The sequence below is a fragment of the Mustela nigripes genome, chromosome 14 (assembly GCF_022355385.1).
Source record: "Mustela nigripes isolate SB6536 chromosome 14, MUSNIG.SB6536, whole genome shotgun sequence".
NCBI lineage: Eukaryota > Metazoa > Chordata > Mammalia > Carnivora > Mustelidae > Mustela > Mustela nigripes.
In genome coordinates, this window is record NC_081570.1 from 108,674,189 (window position 1) to 108,680,712 (window position 6,524).

General features: G+C 43.0%; 1 long non-coding RNA gene across 1 annotated transcript in view; it reads right to left on the reverse strand.

Annotated features, from left to right (window-relative positions):
- The window catches only part of LOC132000787 (uncharacterized), a 29,266-nt gene extending 23,211 nt beyond the window's left edge, over positions 1-6,055 (reverse strand). The window contains exon 1 of the long non-coding RNA XR_009399456.1: positions 5,860-6,055. This is a non-coding gene — a long non-coding RNA (uncharacterized LOC132000787). The remainder of the gene's footprint in view (positions 1-5,859) is intronic.
- Between the last annotated feature and the right edge of the window lie 469 nt (positions 6,056-6,524).

Sequence of the window (6,524 nt, forward strand, 5' to 3'; positions counted from 1 at the left end):
GAGATGGTCTTGGAGCCCACCTTCCCTATTAAGCACCTAGACTGTGGGGGAGAAGTGCTACTCCAAGTTTCAAGCTGTTTCTGAACAGGGGGACAATCGCAATGGTCTCAGCCTGACTCTTCCTGCTCCAGTTCCTCCAGCAGTACTGCATAGGTACTGAGGACGGGGTGTGCACTGCATCCTGTTCTCCAGCTGTCCTGGGACAGCCCAAGGCCAGCAGAAAGTCCAGGAAAGACATGCTGTTTTCCTTTGTTTGTTTTGTTTTGTTTTGGCAAGGGGATCCTCAAGTGACTGGCTTTCCAGAGTCACAGGAGCAAAGGAGTACAATCTCCAGGCTCCAAGGGCAGAGGAACAGACATCAGAAACCTCCCTTTCCTCCTTTTCTGTGCACTCTCTCAGTGTGCTCTTTACAGCACCCTCACTTCAGCCAGAAGAGTGCTTCTGCACCGACCCCTATATGTGCCTGGGACAACCCTCAAGGTCTCATTGAGACTAGCCTTGTCACTGGGTTCCAAACACAGTGTTTGGAGTGCTCTTGCATTTTCCCAGAGGACATAAGCACATGAGGAAAAGGCAGGATAAAAGGTCCTCAACATGACTAACCATCAGGAAAATGCAACCAAGAGCATAATGAGCTATCCCATCACATCAACTGGAAAAGCTATCCTAAGAAAGGCAAGAGGTAACAAAGGCCGGATATGGAGAAAAGGGAACCCTTAGACACCACTGGTGGGAATGCACATTGGGAAAGTCACTATGCAAAACAGTATGGAGATTCCTGGAAAAAGATAAAAATAGATCTACCATAGGATCTCACAGTTCCATGTCTGGGAACATACCCATAGAAAACCAAGGAATATGAAAACAAAGAGCTCCAGGAACCCACCTCCATGTTCAAGAAGCATTATTTTCAAGATCCAAGACACCAAAAACATCAGTGCCCTTTAGTGATGATTGGATAAAGAAGTGTTTACCTATATATTGGGATAGGAATCAGCCATAAGGAAAGGAAAGCCTGCTATGTGTGACAATAGTAATTTACTACTCAAGCATTATGCCAAGTGAGATGAGTGAAGCAGAGGAAAGTAAATACTATCTATATTCAGGTATAGAGATAGAGATAGATATTACATAGATAGATACTAGATACATGAATAGATAGATATTTTCCCCTTCTATTCAGAATCAGAAACAAAGAAAAGGAGAAAAACTAACTAGAAAAAGACATCAGCTTAAAGGAACCAAAAGCAGAGGTTGGAGGATGGAGCAAGGATTGAGTGAATGGTGAAAAGTACAAACTTCCAGTTTTAAGATAAATAAGTAATATTTGTAACATGATGACTACTCTTCATAATGCTCTATGGTGTATTTCAGAGGTGTTAAGAGTTCTCTAGAGTTCTTAACTCTCTTAATTCGAGAGTTCTCATCACACAAAGAACCTTCCCTTTCTTTTTTCTTTCTTTTCTTTTTGTACCTCTTAGAGATGATGGCAACTAAACTTATTCTGGTAATCATTTTAGGTCCTGTGAAAGTGAAATCATTATGTTGTACCCAAAATGTACACAGTTCTCTATATCAATTATATCAATAAAACTGGGGCCAGAAATATTTTACTATTCATAATGGACCTCAGGAAAGTTGACTTGGTAAACGAGTGACACGTAAACAAAACTGAAAACAGCAGAACCTTAAGTCAGTAGATTATGATAGGCATAAAACCATCCAAGCCACCTGCATGAATAATGGATTCTAAGTTGAAAAAACAGTAAATTAAAACTCAAGGAGATGAAGTAGAATGTTCAATTTGGGTTGAGTTTCAAAAAATTTTCAAGGAAAATGTATCTTAATAAATTAACTAAAAATTACCTTCTCAAATAACATTTTCCTGTTTGGGACAATTCTGATGTTAAACCTTGAAGTAGGCGCAGAAGGACAACATTTTGTTTGCTCCAAGTTATCTCAAGGAAAATGGCTGGAGTAAAATGCCCAAGATAGAGCCTACCTGGAAGGATATAAATGGCAGATGAAATGGTCTTGTGTTCATTTCTCCATCTTTGCAGCCTTTCAGTGTAATTTATTTTTAGGTCAGGCAGTCCATGAAGTTCTAAATGTTTTAAATACATTATTATCTTTGTAAACCCCCCTGTAACCCATCTTCCCATTTCACTACATCTTGTAAAACTAAAACTCTCTAGCATGAGTGAGAATCTTCCCATGAGCACCTCCTTCCAGCCCTTGGCAAACACCATTCTCCTTTCTGTCCTTAGGGATCTACTTTAGGTAGGTCCTAAGAGTGGAGTCAAATTTTGTATTTTTATGAATACTCATTTCACTTATCATATATCCTCAATGTTTATCCATGTTGTGGTACATGTCAATGTTTTTTTCTTCTTTACAGAAGGAATACTATACCAACATGTGTATATGCAACATCTGTTCTTCCCTGGACCCACACTTGGATTGCGTTCGTGGGTTAGCTTTTATGAATAATACTGCCATGAAAAGGTGTGTTCAGGTATGTCTTCAAGGCCATGTTGCCCATTTGGATGTCTACTCCAGAAGTGGAATTACTAGAATAATTCTAATAATTGATTTTTTTGAAGAACTGCCATACTGGTTTTACAATGATGCCGTTAAACATTCCTATCACACACAATGAACAACATTCCACTGTCTCTCTTTTTTGCCAATACTTGATATTGTCTTTTCTTCTAAGTCTTTTTTTTTTCTTTTTCTGGGGCAAGTCTTCCTCAGGGATATGAAGTGATACCTCATTCCTTCTTATAATCTGTATTTCTTGAAAAATTAGTGAAGGGAAGTATCTTTTCAAATTTCTTTCCATGTGCATAGCTTTGAGGTTACATCTCTTCCCCATGTGTACATTCACACATCACATTTAGTTTGTCTTTTGTTGTTGAGTTTCTGGGATCTCTAGATATTGCAGATATTGAGCCCCTGCCAGATACATTGTTTACAAATACATTCTCCCATCTTGAAGACTATGCTTTCCCTTGAATGTCTTTAAAGTCACAAAGATTTTAAGTATTCTGAATGTCCAGTGTGTGAATTTATTTTTCCTTTCCATCCTGTGCTTTGCAGGTTCTATCCATTAAATCACTGTCAAATCCTGTTTTGTGAAGCTGATGAAGATGATTATTGCTGAGCTCCAACTTCAGAGATGAAAGAGGTTTACAGGTCTATACTGGGATTCTAACTAATGCAATGGCATGATGATAGGAATAGGTATGGTGGGCCAGCAGGAGACGTGTACTCAAAATGATACCCTGCCCATTTTGGGTACCACCTATGTGGATGATGGGAGCAGTGAGATATATTACTGGACATGTCCCCAAGCTAAGCTCTTCTTCAAAGTGAGCCTTTTTTTGTACTCTGATCCACTAATGTTTGAAGAGTATCTTAATCAAATGAGGGACATAGTCTTCCACGACAAAGGGTGATGAAAGTGGTGTGCTGACACCTGTCTCCAAAGAACTTCTAATCCCTCTATCATGGTGAGCCACTGTCTAGAGTCAATTGCCAAGAAGGTTAGAATGTCTCAAGGACACTGGGATCAAACCCAAAGTGGGACCAGTCTAAAATTGCCATGCTGAGCTGAATTCACATAGGAACTTTGTATACTTCTTGTGTTTTCCCAGTTCATGGTCACTTAGTTCTGCAGGTTCTTCTATGGGAGAGAGGGGAGAGCCCTGTTTGCTGGTGAGCTAGAGAGCTATGGTACCTCCATGAGTGAGATGGAGACCCTGACTATAGTTATCCCACAAGTGAACAAAAGGGATTGATGTCATGAATGATAAAAGCATCAGCTGCCAGTGTCCATGCCACCTGCCTGGAAAACGTGTAGTGAGGCCCTTATATATGATGGAGGGTGCACACTCCTGTGTAGTAACTCCTGTGGCAAGTACAGATGTTACCTGCTTGAGGTGACTCAGCTTGGGGGGTTGGAGTGTTTGCCACCCTATCAAGAGTGTTGCAAATTGACTAGAAAGGCAAGAAGACAGGAACTGGTGAAAGTATGTTTGAAAATCTCTTTAGAGCTGAAATAAAAATGGCACTGTGCCCTGAGAATTGCATCATGTACAGGCTATCTCATTTCATTGCTTGAGGGAAGAAAAGAAATCATCTTGTGTTTTCCACATTGAAAAAAGGCTGCGAATGGATGGTAGGTCTCTAGGCAGTAATTCTCTTCTGCCACCTAGAGCAGTATGATGTTCCATGAGGACTTGGTATTGCTGGGCCGAGAAAGAAGAACGGATGCAGACAGAGCCTGAGTGGCAAAGTTGCAGGGCCAGGTGAGGGCTGAGCAGTGGGGCGGGGGACCGGTCCTGGGTCTTGGCACACATGCCCACCCTCCTGCCTGCAAATTCATCCAGTCCCAATCTGTTCTCAGAGGCAAGTATAATTATTCCCTCTTCCAGGAAGTCCTTGATGCCTTTCCTAGATCCCTACTGACTAACTAGATGGGTCTTCCACTCCTTTCTTAGCAACCTATCCCAGGAAATATGAGAAGGAGGAGAGGGGTTGGAACCAAGGAATATTCTTTCCAGGGACATCTCTGATACCCACTGCCTCCCCTTCCCTATAGGAAGTTCCACATATGCTCACCTTATTCTTTTGTGCTAGCTGATTTCATTCCCCTGAAAAGTAGACAACCAATGTGCCCCAGAAAGAGCCCCTGGTCAGTCCTAGCACCTTACATCCACCCTTCCTTAGGCTGTGCATAGGCCAGGACACAGGAGGGACACTCAGACACAGACAATGGGACTGGTGTCAAGGTCAGGCCCTGGGGTCAAGAGAAAGGTAGACATGGGGCAGATGAATTGGCTCCAGGTTGGCACCCTGCTGCACAACTCTCTCTAATGACAGATGTTTTTAAAGATAGAAAAGCAGTTTCTTAGGATCATGAAAGCAACTCAGCTGGGCCTCCCATAGCATATCTTGGCAACCTTGATCCAGTATTCCACCACCATGGCCCTGTCCCAGGCTGCCATGCTTGGGTTGCCAAGACACATGGTAATGACACAGCTGGCCACAGCACTGAACTGGGTGATGAGGGCCCATCCTGTGGGTGCCAGAGCTCATGCCCATACTTATTCCTCTCGGACCAAAAGGAGCCAAGGTATTGATGGGACAGCACCCTCTTGAACAGCTCCTAGAGAACAGAGGGAGGATGTTTACCCAAACACTGTTCACATGTGCAAGATTCATGTCCTAGGTAGAGGTCATAAGTCAGAGCTGGAGAGCAGGAAGCTGTGAATGTGGCCTGAGACTGGTTGGAGAGCCTGGATTTCATTCCATTCTTTTTCACTGAGGGAACCCAATACAGGATAACCCAGGGGCAAATAGAGGCAAGTGAAGGATCATCCTAGCATATCACCCCAGCTCCAGGGGACAGATCCAGGTGGTACTCCCAAGGGGGCATCTTCTTCTCCAAATGTTCTTCCCTGTGGTCCCTCTCTCCTTTCAGATGCCCATTCTCACATGATTGCTGAAACCATCGGTTTGTCTGTCTACCCTGTCCTTAAGGACACATCAGATGCCTAATCCAGGCTGAGGGTGTTCAGGCTCCAAGGCAGATGGGTGGGCCACTCATGGACTTGGCTGCACACAGGGAGCTGCCGTCCTCCACCCGAGGGACCAGAGCCTGCCCCTTTATGTTCTATCATTTCTGGTGCATTTCATACATGTGGCAACTCTGCCTCAGTCCTTATCAGTGCACTTTACAGTGGCTAACTGAACATAAAAACAAAAACAACAAAACTCTCTTCAGTTTCATGAACTCACAATACATACAGACACACAGACACAGACACAGACACACACACACACACACACACTAACCTGCTGATAGACTTTGTTCACAAAGTTGACATAAGTCAACTTATGAGCACACAGTGCTGTGCTCTTCTTCAATGATACAAAGGCTGGGGTTGCTGAGTCTTTGGTCGCAGAAGGTGATGGAATGGTTTTTGTCCTGTACTGAGGGACCACTGCCATCCAGTTCCCATACTCTCTCTTTGTATGTGCCACCACCAACAGTCTGGAAGAAAGGCATACCACTTCTGAGTGGGCCTCTTTGGCCCTCAAGAATACCTGGTGAAATGGATGACTTGATTTATTTTTAAAAACTCTGGTTCCCATCAACTTGAAGGCAAGCTAGACACCAGCACTGCTCAAAGCACAAGGGCCTCCAGGACCTGTACTTACCAATTCCCCAATTCACCTTCTCCAACTCAGTTATTTTAACAGGACAGCACTATATTATTGCACGGAGGGAGGCTCAACCAAGGTTTTCTCAACCAAAACCTTTAACTTATACCTACAAAATCATAGAACAGATTGTGTCAAAGAATTTATACTATGATCACCTTTGGTTTCTAAATTCAGCACTCACTCTGTGGTCACAGAGATCTGAAAGTTCAGTGGTTTTTTGCAGCCACAATATTGGAAAGCATTATTTGGTTCATGGACTAAGTGACATCTGATGGAGGAGTGTCAAAATCATT